The 20590-nt window shown below is 34.8% G+C and overlaps 1 non-coding gene and 3 pseudogenes across 1 annotated transcript; 1 reads left to right on the top strand and 3 right to left on the bottom strand.

Moving 5' to 3' along the window:
- Positions 1 to 333: 333 nt before the first annotated feature.
- LOC107626894 (uncharacterized) lies at positions 334 to 9636 on the bottom strand (annotated as a pseudogene).
- A 905-nt stretch (positions 9637 to 10541) lies between these two features.
- On the top strand, positions 10542 to 12412 carry LOC107626895 (uncharacterized; annotated as a pseudogene).
- Positions 12413 to 12905: 493 nt separating this feature from the next.
- Positions 12906 to 14173, bottom strand: LOC148573107 (thioredoxin-like 4, chloroplastic; annotated as a pseudogene).
- A 6233-nt stretch (positions 14174 to 20406) lies between these two features.
- Positions 20407 to 20514, bottom strand: LOC148573106 (small nucleolar RNA R71). The gene has a single exon (XR_015905648.1). It is a non-coding gene; the product is annotated as a small nucleolar RNA R71 (small nucleolar RNA).
- Positions 20515 to 20590: the final 76 nt, after the last annotated feature.

Here is a 20590-nt window from a genome sequence, read left to right as displayed (position 1 = left end):
CAGTTGTGTGTATTGCATTGGAAAGAAAAAATATATATCCATTTTATATAAACCAAGAAGGGATTGATAGCTTTTTTTTCACTCCGAGGTCACTTTTATTTCAGGAAAAAAAATTTATGTTAAATTCAGGTCACTTTTAAGATTATATAAAGTGTATTGTAAAATTTATTTACACAAATTACAAATATTAGTGGATATTATAAAGAGAAACGATCAATCATATTCATTTAGTATTGAGCAGCATATAATCAAAATCTTTCTTAATTAATGTTGAACCTGTAAATTGACCTTAGTCCTATTCGAGGCAAGAAACTTATGTCCAAATCAACTAAATTATGCCCTTTCTTCGTATGATCTTTCATGGACCCGCAATTCTAGTTCATATATCAAATAACATCGCTCAGTAAATGAACCAATCATCCTAGAAGCTACCTCCTTGAAGAACATAAATGCAATCTGACTAACAAAAAAAACATTGATTAGTCATCACCAGAAAAATACATAATAATGTTAACACTGATTTTATAATGTTAACATTAATGGAGTTTATTGTGATGGAATGGCTACATATCAACATGGATGCAGGCTTATAAGAGGGTTAGTAATGTCAAGGTAATTATACTCAACAAATAAATCTTTGGCACATATATGAATTAACAAATTAAGTCCTCAAAAGTTAAGGAAAGAAAAACATAAAAGTGAGGACAGAACATTATTTTTAAGAAAGCATAATGACAATAAAAACAAGTTGATTAAGATAGATACAGAATGACAAAACCATATTTGTTTGTAAAGTAGTGATTAAAACTTAAAATCCACCAAAAAATAAAGATTGCAAGTCTTTGAAACTGGGCTTGGATTGAATTCCCATATGTTTATCAAATAATCAAATAGGATACTCTGTAAAATGGTTGTCTAAAAATTTAAAACAAAATAGCAATCAGTAGAAACAAAGAACAAAATTCTATTGTCATAAACAAGTTGATTTCGTGCTGCGCTTTTCAACAAACCAGCCAACCCTATTTTTGCTAGTGGTCACTTGGCCCGGACCTCTCCCATAGAAGTGGAAACAATTGCCAAAAGCCCAAATAACACATGCATTTTCGCCGCCTCTAGTTTTGAGATGTAACATGATACCCTTTTAACTCTCTTTTAGCAATTTTCACACTAGAGTGATATCAGTGGTCGATGATGTAATATATTATGTAGAGTTCTATTGTAAAATCCGATAAATTAATAAATAATCATCTAATAAATTAAATATGAGCCAGAAATTAGAAAATTAAATTTTATAATTTAGAAATGTAAAAATATTTAGAATATGAATTAAAACACTAATTTTAAATGTTTTGCCTCAAAATCGGACTATCAGACTAAACTGATTGAATCGGGCAAGGCTCAACATATATAAACCCAAAGTTAGGATTTTCAGCCACAAAACCCCTTCCACTTTGAGCTCCACGTTGAAACGGTAAAGGGAGACAAAACCTAACCAAAGCACTATTTATCATCATCTTTAATCATCCATAACTTTCAATTTGGAGCTCCGATTGACGAGTCGTTTGTTGCCACGCATTTGTCTCATCGAGCTCTTCATTTTTATTTAAAAAAGTGGTAAAAAACTTTGTTTTTCGTAGCCAATTCTTCCCTTCGCTATGATTTTCGTTTTTAGTTCATCGGTATTGAGGAAATTGTGTTTTTGATGGTTTATGTGTTCTCTAGCATTGGATAATAATTGGGTTTTGCTCCAATCATAAGTGGGTAAAGTAAGAAATCACTAAATCCTTGTGAATTGATGAATTAGAAAACCTTAGCATTGATATGATGGTATTGTATGGAATTAGGTTGAATTTTATGTTGATTGAAGTTAAATTGGTGAATTGGAGCACTTGGAATAGGCTTTGGTGGCTGGAGCTTCTTGGGTTTGATTTGGAGTTTTAAAAGCTTGAATTGTAGTGTTTTGAGTTTGGAGAAATTCGGTCAAGGTATGGTTTCGGTTTTCTTTAGCTAATTTGTAATGTTGTGTGAGACTTAGACTAGTTGTCCGTAAGATAGGTTGAATTGTTGATTGATTAAAAATTGAGAATGTATATTGATATGTTGTGAAATGAATGATTGGTGAAGTTGTTGGACTGAGTGAATTTGAAGGGTGTTAGGCATTAGAATGGTTGTGATGTTGTGGAATGAATAAAAAATGTCGATATTGATGATGATTGATAGGAATTGAAGAAATTGGTAGATTTTGAGTGTAAATATTTGAATCAATTGAGGTTTTGAGGTGTTGGTATTGGTTTGGCTGTGTTGATATTGGTTTGGGTATGTTTAGTTTGGTTTTGGTTTAAGAGTTTTGAAAACTAAAGGATTTGAAACGTTTTGGTAAAAATTGATTTTTAACCAAATTCGGAGGGTCATAACTTGGCTTCCAGTCCCCCCAAATCTTGTGAAACTTATTTTGAATGAAAATTGGTTCCGTGAAGTTTATAACATTCGAAGAACAAACTAAAAATAATTTTTAACAAAAAAGTTATGCGCGTTTGAAGTTTAGTGTAAAAAACTGATTTCTACAAACTTAACAGCTTTTCTGAAAAACCTAAGGCATGCATACGCGAAATGTTCCACGCGACGCGAGTTTCGGGCTTTGCCTAGCACTTTAGTGTACGTAGCGCTGTTTTGCACGCGACTTTGGCATTTTAACAGCATGTGTACGCGAAAACATGCATGCGTACGCGATGACTCTCTTCTGTCCAACACACTCGCGTACGCATGAGGTGGTTGCGTACACGACTTGGCCAATTTTCAAGTCATGCGTATGCGAAGGGTGGCATGCATATGCATGACCACCCTACTTTGAAAAAGTTGTAATTTTGAGTTTTTAACAACTTCTCTAACTTTTTAAACCTCTGTAACACCTGTTTAAGGTACGATAGCTAGTGTTTAGGTTTTCGGACAAACAAAAGAGTACTGAGTGAAATAAAGGGGTAATTTTCGGTTATAAGTTTAGAGCCAGTGACCTAGGATTGTAGAGAATTGTGGTGTATTTAACTAGAGCGTTTGTAGAGTGGACTGAGTGGATCAAAGAGAACATATTGGAGTGTAGAGAAGATAAGTTTGCATAAATATACTTTTACTATGAAACTGATATTGAGCATAATTGTTTCATCTGAGCACTTTTTCTCAAAAGTGCGACCCCAGAGAGATGGTGGAAAGTGAGGATACCCTTCTTTATTCCTCCTGGTATTGTAAAATCGCCTCCAGTGAGATGGTAGGAGGTTAAGATCCCCTCCTTTATTCCTCATAAACATATGAGAACGTACCTCCTAGGTAGATGCAAGGGTTGTGGTGTCACCCCACTTGCTCCATGTTGGTTGTTGAGGCTCCTCAGGTAGATGTAAGGGATTGGTTCACCCTACTTACTCCGGGTTATGATGACTTGAGCTTCTTGGGTAGTAGCAAGGGTTGCGGTTCACCCCACTTGCTCCATGATGGTAATTATAATTTATTTGCATCTCATTCCTTTAACCTTGTGTCGCAAGTGTGACCGGACACTTATACCTTTTCGGAAAGATCTCCCCTAATGAGATGGTTAAAGAATGAATATAGATATATGCATAGACTCTTGAGAATGTGTGATGCAGGGACTGTCCAGGATTCGCTACCGGACATGTCGGGTTTGGCTGGATAACTGACAGATGAGACTTATCGATCATAGGTCAGACATCCATTATGTGCATTGTATGATTTGTTTGAGTATGTATATTGTGTTTTGGCTTGCCTAACTGTTTATCTATGCTTGTATGCTAAATGACTTAAATGTTGTATCTATTTTCTTAGTTGTGTATTACTTGTATGCTTTGTCTTTGTTTGAACAATAGAGAGATCCCTCATGCTGGCAGAGGTGACGCTAAGGATTATTCCACCTGGTGATTGGTAGGTTTGTAGAGAATTAGAATTGAAGAGATAGAATAGAACCCCTAGATAGAATTACCATAGTTTTGGCTTAGTGAGAACTCTAGGCTTTGATCTGGGTTGTATAAGTCTATGAAGGTTGTGGTAGGCTTAGAGAAGGGGGGTTGAATCTATGCCTTCCTTTTAAGTTGCTGTTATGACCCTTTTTAAACAAACTTTCAATTCTGATTCTGTTGGTACTCAGCAGCAAAAATTTATGAGACAATTTATTTTTGTCTCATGAATATCAGAAAACAGAACTTATCAGAGAAGAAAAAAGCTAACACCAGCATGTATCCTGGTTCGGTTGCCTTGTACTATGCAACCTACATCCAGTCTCCTCCACAACAGTGGAAGAATTTTCACTATAGTTAACAGTATTACATACACCAATTTCACAGGATTGACCCAATCCTTTCACACTCAAGTTCTAACCTAACTTGACATTGGCTATGCTAATACCTAACTATTCACTCTTAGTGCTAACCCAACTAAGAAAGGGATACCTCACAGGTACAAGATACAAGACATAGACATACCTAAAGAAATCTGAAATAACTCTAGGCTTTTCTCTCAAGTGTATCACTCAGCCTTTTTTCACTCATGGCTTTTACTTGAGCTTTCTCACAATGCCTTATCTCACAAGAAATTACAGAAAGATAAACATAGAAAAGTACTTTACAATCTGTAAAACATGAAGGAGATTGACTTCATCAGCAGCCTCTTTGCTATGTGCAAAACCAGATTCGCAAACCTCAGATACAGTTCTTCAGTATTGGCCAAATGCTTCTTTGAAAGAAAGTATTATCCAAGTAGAGGAACTTCTTTTCAGAACACTATTCTCACACTCTGGTTTTCTCTCCTTGGTTTCTGAATGAACAGCAAACCTCTTTTATCTCTTTGCATGTTGCTGGGTTCTTCTTCCAAGGTCAACACCTTGAGCCTTGAGCTTCACCAACCCACAGATTCACTTTTTCTCATTAAACCTTAGAGTAGAAACTTTGATTCTGACTTCCTCATCTTGACCGAAAGCCATAAAGCGGCAACCACAAGAGTCTTTCAATGGTCAACTTGATCTGAGCCTTTGAACACCAACTTGGTCCCCAAGACTTTTTTGAGACCGTGGATTTACAGCAGAGAGGAACAGAAATCCTCTTTTCCATATAGCTCAAAACGGAGATACAGGGAGTTGAAGATGAAGAAAAACAAGTGTGTTGCATGCAAGAGGAAATAGATTACCTTGAGCTTTCTGATCTTTTCTTGATATGGGTGATTAGACCTTACCCTTCTTTGATTAACCTTCTCTTTCCTTCTTCTTTCATGACTAGCTTAGTGACTAAGCTCTCTTTCTTACTTTTTCTAAGTTCAGTGATTTGACTAAGACAGAGAGGAAAGGAACGTTGCTTTGGAAGCAATGAGAAAGAGTGAAGACTTCAATCTTGTGTGAGAAGCTTGGTGGGATCAACTTAAATTGATGGACACAGACTTGGATCGGTTTTGATTTGCTTAGCCCGTTGGTTCCTTTCTTTGTTTTCTTTTGGACTTTGTTTGAGTTTTCAACCCATCAGCCTTGTTTCATTTTCCATTTTCATTTGGGCTGTAGTATTGCAACAATAAATAATTAGCTTCATATAATTATAAACAATCAACATTTAATTATTTATTTTACCCAATTAAATAATATTTGTCATCACTAATTAATTTTAGTTAATTTCTTAACTCAACAGTCTAGGATTGCCTTCGGCTTCACAGAGCTTTATATCTTATCTTTTGGACACTGTTACCATGCTGAGAACCTTTGGTTCTCATTTTATACATGTTGTTTTTCAGGTGCAGGATATGAGGCACCTTGCTGAGTGTGTTGGAGACTCTTTGGGAGCGAAGATTTACATTTTGGGCTTTTTATATTAAGTACTTAGTTATATATGTGTACCTTCTCCGCTTTTGTATAAACATGTTTTGTCCCTCTTAGAGGTTGACTTTGAAAACTTAGGATTGATATATATATATATATAGCCAGTCTTTGTTTCGCAGGTTGAGTCTAGAGCTTGATTATGTATCCCTATTTTTGGAACTCTATATTGATATACATATGTCTCTTGGTTTTTCTGTATAAGCCTTTTATCTTATCGCTTTTTCGAGAGTGACAAAATTGTCTGGTCTTGGTTTTGGTTAACCTTTTCTTCAAGGCTCCTAGTAAAAGTAATATGTGTGTGTGTGCGCGCATGTGTGTGTATGTATTTTATTTTTAGAGGTCGTAGCACCTCACCACCGTTGATTTACGACCTAGGCATAAAGCTCTCTGTGTAAGGGTGTTACATGTGTAGCAATGACATATTGGCAAAGCGACTCCATTGCATTGGTATGAACAACATACTGCCAAATTTTTTTATAAAAGCAGAACCCAACAGATTTAAATGGTAGGAAAAAGAGAAAGTAACCATAATCATCTTGAGTAGAGAAAATGAACTACCTTTATACGCTTTGGTCTCTCCAATTTAACATGTGTGTGTGTGCGTGCGTGCTGCGTGTGTGTATGCGTATTTTATTTTTAGAGGTCATAGCGCCTCATCACCATTGATTTACGACCTAGGCATAAAGTTCTCTGTGTTAGGGTATTACATGTGTAGCAATGACATATTGGCAAAGCGACTCCATTGCATTGGTATGAACAACATACTGCTAACTTTTTTATAAAAGCAAAGCAGAATCCAATAGATTTAGGATGTGTTTGGGGTTCACGTTGGAGAAGAGAGAAGCTCGTTTGAGTGCTTTGAACGTCTCATCTTTATGTTTGGCAACTCTTTGAAACTCTGAACCCATAAGTGATTTTGCCTCTAAACGTACGTTTAGAGGAAGCTAAAAATTCTAGCTTTTGGGTTCACGTTGGGGAAGGCTAATTACAATTGAGAAATTAAGTAAGAAAATTATTCCTCTTCTACCAATCTTATCCTTCATTTTCTTCTATAAAAATGATGTAAGTAACCATATAATTTTCACACTAGTTTTTTTTGTATGTTCTTGGTTCCAATTTTTTTCATCAAAATCTTTCAGATTTGTTACAATCACCGCCAAGATAAATATTTTAATTTTTTTTATTACTTTTAGTACTCTCTTTCATATTTTGATTTTTATGTTTTTTATTATATTTTTTATTTATATATAAATATTTTTTATATTATTTTTTGTATTATGATATTATTTTTTTAGTGTTCTGATGTTATATTTTTATTATATTTTTTATTCATATGACAACTATTATTGGTATAAATTCTTATTTTTATTAATTTTTATGATATTTTTATTATTTTTTGTTTATATAAATTCTTTTTTTCTATCCTTTATTGTACTATATTTATGTTGTGTATAAAATTTTTTATTTTTTTATTTAGTTTTATTCATATGAATTTTATTTACTTCTTATTGTAATTTTTTTGTTTATATGATATATGTTGTTAGTTGTAATTATTATATTCTATGTTTGTACGAAATTTTTTTGTTTTTATTGTACTTCTTATTGTACTTTATTTTTGTTTTTATTATATACTAATTATAAAAATTTATAGTAAAAAATGATACTAAATTAAAGAAGAGTAACGGTACTAAAATAATATAGAATATTTTCTTTTTGTTTGACATTATAAAATATATAGTACTCTCTTTAGTATTTTTATGTATTAAAATATATTTTATCAATTTGTATATGTTACTTTAATTTAGTAAGTAAATATTAATTTTATTATAAAATAAATTAATAAGATTTATTCAAATATCTAAAGTAAAATGATAGGATAATATAAAAAATTATTTAAATTGATGTCTCTTTTAGTAATTTTTCATCTAAAAGTGATTTTGAGTAGTATATTCCAAACAACATTTATTTTACTATAATCCATTTTGATATAAAGATTGCCAAACATAAATCACGTTAACACAAACTTACTTTTCATTAAAATCAAGTTTGCAAAATCACTTTTATACAAACTCCCGTTTGCAAACTATAATTCAAACACACACTTAAATGGTAGGAAAAAGAGAAAGTAACCATAATCATCTTGAGTAGAGAAAATGAACTACCTTTATACGCTTTGGTCTCTCCAATTTAACATGAGAACATGACTTTCAACAAGGAATTCAAATTCAATCTCTAACTAAGCATCAAATGATCCATCTGGATAGTTCCTAACCTTTGACACCAGGGGACAAACCCATGGTAGAAGTCAACAACGACAATATCAAATAATTGCTCTAGCGAGTACCTGATAATCAGAAAGCGTATCAACTCACAAATACAAAGTGTATTCTCTATCAACCATATCAAGTTCCAATTAAATACACACTAAAATAATCAAATTGTTTAAATTTGACATAGAGATTAGAGATTGGAGAGGAAGAGAAGTGCTACTCCAAAATGCGCTTCTCCTCATAAATTTTGGAGAGAACATCTTTTTCACCATCTCCACATCCAAGAAAGTGCCTCGTTTGGATAGTAGCATTGCCATTACTCGATGCTTTGGTAAGTGGGGAACCAACAACGCAGTATACAAGGGACTGAATCTTATTGGAGGCATCGCCCATGATGGAGGTAAGACACCAACAACCATCAATTGAGCGACTCCACTTCTGCGTGATGCGAAGTAGCAGAGTGCCTTCGCGGTGGACAAAAATGCTAGTATTTTTTTCTTCAACTCAGAAATAATTGAAAAATGGAATCCTAAATTGAGAAATTGGGCCAGTTTTAAAATGAAAGAATGAGAATGGGGGAACGGAAAATTGGAATTGGAAATCAAAAGTGAACCCTAGAATATGAGAAAGTAAGAAAATTAAATGGAGAGAATCTTGGAATAAGAGAAGACGCGGAATCGAGAAAGAAATGCTAAGATAGAAATAGATAAGGCACGAAGATTTAGGGGGCATTGGTTGAAGGAGACGAAGATGGTGATGATGGTGGGATTCAAAGTCCAAAACTCAAAGATCTTAATGGCCCACGTGGTTAAGATGCCACCCCTTTCATGCTATGATACTAGTTGACCACACACGTTGACTACTTCACCCCCCTTCTATGTCGTTCACACCTAAATATTAGTACTATTATGTTAAATAATTTAAAAAGATAATATTACTAATACGCCATTTCTGTGTGATGCTAAGAAACGGAGTGCCTTTACAGTGGACAAAAAATACTGGCATTTTTTTCTTCAACTTGAAAAGAATTGGAATATGGAAACCTAAATTGAAAAATTGGAGAGTTTTAAAACAAAAGAATGAGAATGGGGAATGACAGATTGGGATTGAAAATCAAAAGTAAACCCTAGAATATGGAAAAGTAAGGGAATTGGGAGAATCTTGGAATGAGAGAAGACGTGGAATCGAGAAAGAAACGCTAAGATAGAAATAGAGAATGCGTGAAGATTTGGTGGGGGTTAGTTAAAAGAGACAAAGACAGTAATGATGGTGGGATTCAAATTCTGAAATTCAAAGATCTAAATGCCCCACGTAGTTAACACGCCACCCTCTTCATGCTATGATACTAGTTGACCACACACGTGGACTACTTCACCCTCTTTCTTGTCGTTCACACCTGAATATTAGTATGTATTAAAGAATTTAATAAGATAATAGTAGTAATATGTCGCTTCTGTGTGACGCTTAGGAGTGGCGTACCTTTACGGTGGACAAAACTATCGGCATTTTTTCTTCAACTTAGAAAGAATTAGAAGATGGAAACCTAAATTCGGAAACTAGGCGGGTTTTAAAACAAAAGAACGAGAATGGGGGAACGACGTATTAGTATTGGAAATCAAAAGTGAACCCCAGAATATGAGAAAGCAGGGGAATGGGGAGAATCTTGGAGTGAAAGAAAATGCAAAATCGAGAAAAAAAACCTATGATATAAACAGAGAAGGCGTGAAGATTTGGTGGGCGTTGGTCGAAGGAGATGAAGACGATGATGATGGTGGAATTCAAAATCCAAACTTCAAAGATTTTAATGCCCCACATGGTTAACACGCCACCCCCTTCATGTTATGATATTAGTTGACATCACACGTGGATTACTTCACCCCTTTTCTTGTTGTTCACGCCTGAATATTAGTACTATTATATGAAATAATTTAATAAGATAATAGTACTAAAATACTAACTACCTAAGATGTAGATAATAATTTATTAAATTATTTAATATAATACGTACTAATATTTTAATGTAAATGATAAGGAAGGGGGTGAAGTAGTCCACGTGTGTAGTCAACTAGTATCATAGCATGAAAGGGGTGACTTGTTAACCATGTGGGGCGTTATGATATTTGTACTATGGACTTTGAATCCCACCATCATCATCATCTTCATCTCTTTCAACCAATGCCCACCATATTTTCACGCCTTCTCTATTTCTATCTTAGCATTTCTTTCTCGATTCTGCGTCTTCTCTTATTCCAAAATTCTCTCTATTTCCTTGTTTTCCCATATTCAAATGTTCACTTTCGATTTCCAATCCCAATCTGCCGTTTTCCTATTCTCATTCTTTCGTTTTTAAAACTTGCTCAATTTCTCAATTTAGGGTTCCATCTTCCAATTCTTTCTGAACTAAAGAAAAAATGCCGGTATTTTTGTCCACCACGAAGGCACTCCATTTCTTAGCGTCACACAGAAGCGACATAGCTCAATTAATTAGGAGGAGAAGTAGCAACAATTTGATGATTGTCGGTGCCTTACCTCCTTCATTGGCGGTGCCACCAATCAGATTCAGTCCCTTGGATGTTGCATTGCTAGTTCCCCGTTTATGGGAGCGTTGAGTAACAACAATGCTACTGTCTAAACAAGGCACTTTCTTGGATGTGGAGATGGTGAAGAAGGTGTTCTTTCCAAAATTTACGAAGAGAAGCGCGTTTTGGGGTAACACGCTTCTCTTTCTCCCCAATCCCTAATTCCTATGTTGTATTTAGACAAATTGATCATTTTAGTGCATAATTGTATTTGTGAGCTAGTACACTTTCTGATTATTAGGTACTTGCCAAAGCAATTATTTGATGTTGTTGTAGTTGTTGACTTCTACCATGGGTTTGTCCCTTGACATCAAAGGTCGAAAATACTTAGGCACTATCTAGATGGATCATTTGATGCTGCATTGGAATTTGAATTCCTTGTTGAAAGTTATGTTTCTCATGTTGAATTGGAGAGACCAAAGTGTGTAAAGGTAGTTCATTTTCTCTACTCAGGATGATTATTGTTACTTTCTCTTTTCCCTACCATTAAAATCTGTCGAATCTGCTTCTATAAAAATGTTGCCAGTATGTTATTCATGCCAATGCAATGGAGTCACTTTTCCAATATGTCGTTGCTACACAACTCTATATAATGTATTACATCATCGGCTATTGGTATCACTCAAGTGTGAAAATTGCTAAAAGAGAGTTAAGAGGGTATAATGTTACATCTTAAAACTAGAAGCGGCAAAAAGTGTTATTTGGGCTTTTGGCAGTTGTTCCCACTTCTATGGGAATAGGTCAAGCCAAGTAACCACTAGCAGGATTGGGGTTCGCTGGTTTGTTGAAAGGGACAGCATGAAATCAACTTGTTTATGGTAATAGAATTTCGTTCTTTGTTTCTAGTGATTGTTATTTTGTTGTGCTTATAGCCTTATACCATATGTTTTGTATTTTCAGACAACTGTTTCACAGGATATCCTGTTTGATCATTTGATAAACGTATGGGAATTCAATCCATGCTCAGTTTCAGGGGCTTGCAATCTTTATTTGTTGGTGGATTTTAAGTTTCAATCACGACTTTACTGACATGTATGGTTTTATCATTCTATATCTGTCTTGATCAACTTGTTTTCACTGTCATTATGCTTTTTTGGAATCAATGTTCCGTCCTCACTTTTATGTTTTCCTTTACCTAAATTTTGAGGACTTAATCTGTTAATTCATGTATGTGGCAAGGATTTATTTAATGAGTATCATTACCAGTAACTTGACATGACTAAACCCTCTTATATGCCTGCATCCGCGTTCATACAATTTGCTATGTAGCCCATTCCATTACAATAAATTCCGTTAATGTTAACATTATAAATTCGATGTTAACATTATTATGTATTTTTCAGGTGATGACTAATCAATGATCCTTTTCTATTGGTCAGATTGCATCTATGTTCTTCAAGGAGGTAGCCTTTAGGATGGTTGGTTTATTTACTGAGCGTTGCCGTTTGATATACGGACCAGAAGTGTGGGTCCATGAAGATCATAATTTAACTGGTTTGGACATCAGTTTCTTAACTCGAACAGGGATAAGGTCAATTACAGGTTCAATATTAATTGGGAAGGTTTTTGATTGTGTGCCGCCCAATGCTGAATGAATATGATTGATAATTTTTCTTTCTAATACGCAGTGATATTTGTAATTTGTGCAGATAAATTTTACAAGATACTCTGTAAATCTTGAAGGTGACCTGAATTTAACATGAATTTTTCTCTATAAAAAAGTAACCTAGAGTGAAAAAAACCTATATCCTTTCTTGGTTTATGTAAAATGGACATATATATTTCTTCCAATGCAATACCTACACAAGTTATCGTATGACTAACAATTGAATAACATTCACAGGCACTGTAAATATGTAGGCATGTACTGTTATTTAAATCTATATACAGTGAAAGCTTTCAGCTAAATATAAACAACCGAGACGCACAAGGTTAACAAGAAAAAAATATTTATTGTTACCCTCTATAGGGTCTCTGGAAAATTGAGGATCCCTACACTAAGTAAAAGGCGAGGGTATATTCTACTTATATCCATACTTTTGAATTCTATACCCAAGATCTTGCAAGCAAGTGTTCCAATTAAGTGAAATACAATTACATGGCTAAAACATTTTATGTGTGGTCTACAAAATTATGTTTAAAGAACACGTGTCATGTAGAACCAATTTTGCATGAGAGTGATCCCTTCCCATGAAGTTAACACAAAATATATTGGGACTCATGAGATAAATTTTTTAGGATGGCTGCGACAATCTTTTCTTTATCTTTGGTTGTTGGAAGTAATCTTTATCTCTGGTTGGGAATGCTTCTAGCAAGACCCATCTTTGTAGAATTGGAAAAGAGGCACAGCCTGCATCAGTTGAAGTGCTATTTTAGAATTCTTAGGATCATATAATATGAAGATTTAAATATTATTTTTAGCACAAATGCTACATGATCATATGCCTACTCCCATATATAGAGAAGATTGAATCATCTAGAAAGGAGATGAGAGAAACGAGGATATTTCGATAGATATTTAAAAAAAAAAAAGAATAAACACAAAAATTGGCACTAAAGAATCTCTAATAAATTTTTATTCTCTATAAGTCCTGAAGAGTTATTCACGTTGGACATATTGGTTCTTTCGTCATTTTGAAGAGGAACTAATTTATCTTATAGTAATATTTTTTTACCTAATTGAAAATGACAGAAGGACCAATTTGTCTTTATGAGAATAATTCTTAAGGACTACTACTGAATACAAATTTATTGGGACCAAACTGTCTTATTTAAAATTCTTTGAGGATTCTGTGGAAAAAATTACAAAGACATGTCATAACAAACTAAAGAGAAATACCCTGATTCTTAGTCACTCTGCAACCTCGGATTGGTCATCATACTCATCCATTACTTTCAAGGAATAGCGTTATAAAAGACTTTCTAGATAGCATGAGTTCTCAGTCCAATAATCAACGAAAGACAATAATCACTGATGTTCATATATACTTACATTATGCTTTAGGAAAATAATCGGAGCTTCATCATCACCGGTCTTCTTGCACCAACTTGGAAAAATCCTACTCTATATATTTGCAGCTTTCACAAGAGGTGCAGTAGAAATCTACTACCACCAAAGATCCTTTTCCTTTAGCCTTGTCCAGAATCCTACAGAACTCTTCATCCATCACGAATTCCCTTACATAATCAACTGGACACAGGTCTTCATCTGCATTAGGAAAGTCTTCTTGATATTTATGTACAACAACTCCTGTTCTACTACAAGAGCATAATGTGTACATCATGTTTTTTAAAGGCTTAATTTTTGTGTCACCAAGACAATATTTGTCATGATAGTGTCTTAAAAACAAGTTGAAAATCACATGGAAAATCCTAGAATTAGTTGATTCCTTTAAGTGTTGTGTGAAATAGACAAAGGAATAGGTATGCAAAATATCTGGCATGGGATTTATAACCTGTGGCATCTTTTATTAGTATGGCTTGTGATAAGAATTTTGTAATCTTTGCTGTTAGTTGTTAGCAGCTCTTGGAAAGGGCTAATAGAGTTAAACATAAGCGTACATGACTTTCACTTTCCCAAGCGTATTGATATGGATTTTGATAAATTAATATCCACGAGTAAGTGCACAGGTCGTATTCAAGTAATAACTCACTGAGATTGAGGTCGATCCCATGAGAATTGATAGATTTGAGTAATTTTAATCAATTGGTCATACTAGTTAAACAATCAAAGTTGATGAGAGTTGGTAGCTTAACAGTAAAGTAACTAACTAAAAAGTAAATAGCAAAGAAATAAATGACTAGAAATAAAGAGCGAAAATGTAACTAGCTGGAAGATTAAAGTGCAGGAAGATAAATTGCAATAAAATAAAGGCAAGGATAGTAAATTACTGAATTAAAAAGGAACGATACACGTAAGCATTAATTGTAAAGCAAAGAATCAGGAAATGGAGAGATAGGAATGGGGAGAATCATTGGAGTACAGAGATAATGCATTCTCTGGATCAAATTGTCTTTCATCTCCTCTTCAATCATATAATTCATTGATTTCTTGGCAAATCATGAGTGATTGAAACCCAATCCCTTGGAGAATCAAACCCTTGGTGAATCAATCTCTCTTAACTTGATCAATTGCTAATTCCTTGATCTAATTGTTCATGAAAAAAGATGAATATTGTGTTAGAATTTGGTTGAATTAGTCCCACATTGCTTAGAATAGCAAATGGAGTGGGTGACCTAGGCTATAAATATGAGGCTAAGTTCTCCATATTTTTTACACCAGTCAAAAACACTTAAAGCTTGTATCTGACTTTTCTTTTCCTCTATACTCTTTGATTAGAGAGTGTTGTGAGGTGTAGTTAAATATTTGCTTTGAGAGTGTGGGTGTACTGGGGTGTCGGTGTTAGAGAGAAAGAAGTCTATGTGTTGTAACAATTTTCACATAGTGATATTCTTTGGTTGTCATTTGACAACGGCCGTGGTTTTTTTTTTTCTCTAGTAATTGGGGTTTTCCACGTTAAATTCTTGTGTTGTGATTGTGTCTATTTTATTTCTCTGTAAAAAGTATTTTCTCAAGGGGAATGGTGTATTATTCCCAACATGTGGTATCAGAGCTTCGGTTCGGTGGGATTTATTCTTAATATGCTCTGTGGTTGCAGCCTAGTCTGACCTTCCACATCAGAAAAGAATTTCGTCCTGTGGCTTGAGGTTGATCTTTGGTTGCTGTTGTTATTGCTGGAAGGCAGTGTGACACTGTGAGAGTGCAGTTTGGAAAGGTTCTGGCTAAGGAAAGACTTGGTATTTAAGTGTGTCCATTGTGACCCACCTCTCTTTCCTGGGGACCCTTCCTAGTGCACGGTCTACAGTTGAGTTATACTATTCCAGTATACGGTTGCAACAATGTCAAGATATTCAATTGCTGTGAAGCTTGAAATAGAGAAATTTGATGGAAGAATCAATTTTGGCTTGTGGCAAATACAAGTTAAAGATGTGTTGATACAATCAGGTTTGCACAAGGCGTTGAAGGAGAAGATCTCTGGTATGAAGGATGAAAAATGGGAGGAACTAGATTTGAGAGCTGCAAGTGCTATTCGCCTGTGTTTGGCTAAGAATGTTCTTGCAAATGTGCAAGGAATGAAAACAGCCAAGGAACTTTGGGATAAACTCGAAGGGTTGTATCAGACAAAGGGCATCTCAAATCGGTTGTTATTGAAGGAGCAGTTCCATAATCTACGCATGGATCACAATGTGAAAATCTCCGACCATCTTAGTGCTATCAATGGTATTGTCTCTGAATTAGAGGCAATTGGAGTGAAAATTGATGATGAAGATAAGACACTGAGGCTCATATTGTCTCTTCCTTCTTCCTATGAGTATATCAAACCTGTTTTAATGTATGGGAAGGAAACTCTGAATTTTGAAGAAGTTGCCAGTAAGCTCATTGCTGAAGAAAGAAGAATGAAAAATGAGGGTAGCTGATGAGCGGATAATTTATACGCTTTTTGGCATTATTTTTAGTACGTTTTTAGTAGGATCTAGTTACTTTTAGGGATGTTTTCATTAGTTTTTATGTTAAATTCACATTTCTGGACTTTACTATGAGTTTGTGTGTTTTTCTGTGATTTCAGGTATTTTCTGGCTGAAATTGAGGGACTTGAGCAAAAATCAGACTCAGAGGTTGAAGAAGGACTGCTGATGCTGTTGGATTCTGACCTCCCTGCACTCAAAGTGGATTTTCTGGAGCTACATAACTCGAAATGGTGCGCTTCCAATTGCGTTGGAAAGTAGACATCTAGGGCTTTCCATCAATATATAATAGTCCATACTTTGGCCAAGAATAGACGACGTAAACTGGCGTTTAACGCCAGCTTTCTATCCAAATCTGGCGTCCAGCGCCAGAAAAGGAGCCAAAACCAGAGTTGAACGCCCAAACTGCACAAAAGCTGGCGTTCAACTCCAAGAAGGACTTCTACACGTGCAACACTCAGGCTCAGCCCAAACACACATCAAGTGGGCCCAGGAAGTGGATTTATACATCAATTACTTACTCATGTAAACCCTAGTAGCTAGTTTATTATAAATAGGACCTTTTACTATTGTATTAAGCATCTTTTGATCATCTTAGGATCTGAGGATCATCTTTGAATGCATTGTTCTTAGACTTTGGGGGCTGGCCATCTCGGTCATGCCTGGACCTTCACTTATGTATTTTCATATGGTAGAGTTTCTACACTCCATAGATTAAGGTGTGGAGCTCTGCTGTTCCTCAAAGATTAATGCAAAGTACTACTGTTTTCTATTCAATTCATCTTATTTCGCTTCTAAGATATCCATTCGCACCCAAGAACGTGATGAAGGTGATGATTATGTGTGACGCTCATCACCATTCTCCCCTATGAACACGTGCCTGACAAACACTTCCGTTCTACATGAAATAAGCTAGAATGAATATCTCTTAGATCTCCTAACCAGAATCTTCGTGGCGTAAGCTAGAATGATGGCGGCATTCAAGAGAATCTGGAAAGTCTAAACCTTGTCTGTGGTATTCCGAGTAGGATTCAATGATTGAATGACTGTGACGAGCTCCTAACTCGCGATTGCAGGGCGTTAGTGACAGACGCAAAAGGATAGTAAATCCTATTCCAGCATGATCGAGAACCGACAGATGAATAGCCGTGCCGTGACAGGGTGCGTGAGCATATTATTCACTGAGAGGATAAGATGAAGCCATTGGCAAGGGTGATGCCTCCAGACGATTAGCCGTGCCGTGACAGGGCATTGGATCATTTTTCCGTGAGATGACCGAAAGTAGCCATTGACAGTGGTGATGTATCACATAAAGCCAGCCATGGAAAGGAATAAGACTGACTGAATGAAGATAGCAGGAAAGCAGAGGTTCAGAGGAACGAAAAGCATCTCCATTCGCTTATCTGAAATTCCTACCAATGATTTACATAAGTATCCCTATCCCTATTCTATTATTTATTATTCGAAAACACCATTATCACTTTATATCTGCCTGACTGAGATTTGCAAGGTGACCATAGCTTGCTTCATACCAACAATCTCCATGGGATTCGACCCTTACTCACGTAAGGTATTACTTGGACGACCCAGTGCACTTGCTGGTTAGTTGTATCGAAGTTGTGACAAATTATGAATGTGTAATCACGATTACGCGTACCAAGTTGCTCACGTGCCAGGAATAGTTTGAGCCTGGACATCACAATTTCGTGCACCAAGTTTTTGGCGCCGTTGCCGGGGATTGTTCGAGTTTGGACAACTGACGGTTCATCTTGTTGCTCAGATTAGGTAATTTTCTTCTTGTTTTCTTTTCAAAAATTTTTCAAAAAAATTATTTCAAAATTTTCTCATCTGTTTTCGAAAATAATATAAAAATGTTTTCAAAAATTTTATTCAAGATTTTTAAGAATGAATTCTAGTGTTTCATGAAGCATGTGAAGCCTGGCTGGCTGTAAAGCCATGTCTAAATTCTTTTGGACTGAGGCTTCCAAACCATCAGAGGTAAGTTACATACTTGATAAATGATGAGCAGCAATTTGTTATCAAGAGCAATATACTCTGGTGTTACATGCTGAAGCTTGGCTGGCCATTGGCCATGTCTAGTGTTTTGGACCAGAGCTTTCATTGAAAGCTTGGCTGGCTAGTGAGCCATGTCTAATTCCTGGACTGAAGCTTTAGACTAAGAATGCAAGATTCCTGGAATTCATGTTAAAAATTTTGGAATCCTTATTTTTTCTTTTTCATATAATTTTCGAAAAAATCCAAAAAAATTAGAAAATCATAAAAATCAAAAATATTTTTGTGTTTCATGTTTGAGTCTTGAGTCATATCATAAGTTTGGTGTCAATTGCATGTGCATCTTGCATTTTTCGAAAATTTCATGCATTCATAGTGGTCTTCATGATCTTCAAGTTGTTCTTGGTAAGTCTTCTTGTTTGATCTTGATGATTTTTTGTTTTGTGTCTTTTCATGTTTATCATATGCATTCTTGAATTCTTAGTGCCTAAGCATTAAAGAATTCTAAGTTTGGTGTCTTGCATGATTTCTTTGCATTAAAAATTTTTTCAAAATTGTGTCTATGATGTTCATCTTGACATTCAAAGTGTTCTTGGTGTTCATCTTGACATTCATAACATTCTTGCATGCATTCATTGTTTTGATCTAAAAATTTCATGCATTGCATAATTTTCATGTTTTTCATAAAAATTTCAAAAAATCAAAAAAATATCTTTCCCTTTTTCTCTCATCAAATTCGAAAATTTGAATTGACTTTTTCAAAAATTTTTAAAATCAAATTGTTTCTCATGAGTCAAATCAAATTTTCAATTTGAAAATCTTATCTTTTTCAAAATCTTTTTCAAAAATCAAATCTTTTTCAAAATTCTTAGTTATTTTCGAAAATTCAAAAAAATATTTTTCAAAAATCTTTTTCTTATTTTTATACCAAATTTTCGAAAATAACAATAACAATTAATGTTTTGATTCAAAAATTTCAAGTTTGTTACTTGCTTGTTAAGAAAGATTCAAACTTTAAGTTCTAAGAATCATATCTTGTGATTTCTTGTGAATCAAGTCATTAATTGTGATTTTAAAATCAAATCTTTTTCAAAAACAATTTCAATCATATCTTTTCAAAAATATCTTCTTATCTTTTTCAAAAATTTGATTTCAAAATATCTTCTCTAACTTCCTAACTTCTTATCTTTTCAAAATTTGTTTCAACTAACTAACTAACTTTTTGTTTGTTTCTTAACCTTTTCAAAACTACCTAACTAACTCTCTCTCTCTAATTTTCGAAAATATCTTCCCCCTTTTTCAAAATTTCTTTTTAATTTATTAATTTTTTAATTTTTAAATCTTAATTTTCGAAAATCACTAACATTTTTCAAAAAAAAAAACTATTTTCAAAAATCACTAACTCCTTTTCAAAAATAATTTTCGAAAATTCCCCCCTTCTCTCTCATCTTATTCTATTTATTTATTCATCTACTAACATCTCTTTCTCACATCATCACCAAATTCGAACCCCCCTCCTCTATCTGTGTTCGAATTTCTTCTTCTTTGCTTCTACTAACAATAAGGAACATCTTTACTGTGACATAGAGGATTCCTTTTCTTTTCTTTTTCTCTCCTCTTTCTTATGAGCAGGGACAGAGAAAAAGGCATTCTTGTTGAAGCTGATCCAGAACCTGAAAGGACTCTGAAGAGAAAATTAAGAGAAGCTAAATTACAACAATCCAGAGACAACTTGATTGAAAATTTCGAACAAATAAAGGAGATGGCAGCCGAACCCAACAACAATGCAAGGAGAATGCTTGGTGACTTTACTGCACCTAATTCCAATTTACATGGAAGAAGCATCTCCATTCCTGCCATTGGAGCAAACAACTTTGAGCTGAAACCTCAATTAGTTTCTCTGATGCAGCAGAACTGCAAGTTTCATGGACTTCCATCTGAAGATCCTTTTCAGTTCTTAACTGAATTCTTGCAGATATGTGATACTATTAAGACTAATGGAGTAGATCCTGAAGTCTACAGGCTCATGCTTTTCCCTTTTGCTGTAAGAGACAGAGCTAGATTATGGTTGGATTCTCAACCCAAAGACAGCCTGAACTCTTGGGATAAGCTGGTCACGGCTTTCTTAGCCAAGTACTTTCCTCCTCAAAAGTTGAGCAAGCTTAGAGCTGATGTTCAAACCTTCAGACAGAAAGAAGGTGAATCCCTCTATGAAGCTTGGGAAAGATACAAACAGTTGACCAAAAAGTGTCCTTCTGACATGCTTTTAGAATGGACCATCCTGGATATATTCTATGATGGTTTATCTGAGCTATCAAAGATGTCACTGGACACTTCTGCAG

The sequence above is a fragment of the Arachis ipaensis genome, chromosome B2, assembly GCF_059453495.1.
Source record: "Arachis ipaensis isolate K30076 ecotype BB chromosome B2, ASM5945349v1, whole genome shotgun sequence".
NCBI lineage: Eukaryota > Viridiplantae > Streptophyta > Magnoliopsida > Fabales > Fabaceae > Arachis > Arachis ipaensis.
Note: the sequence above shows the minus strand (reverse complement) of the source record. Positions and strands in the feature narration are given on the sequence as shown.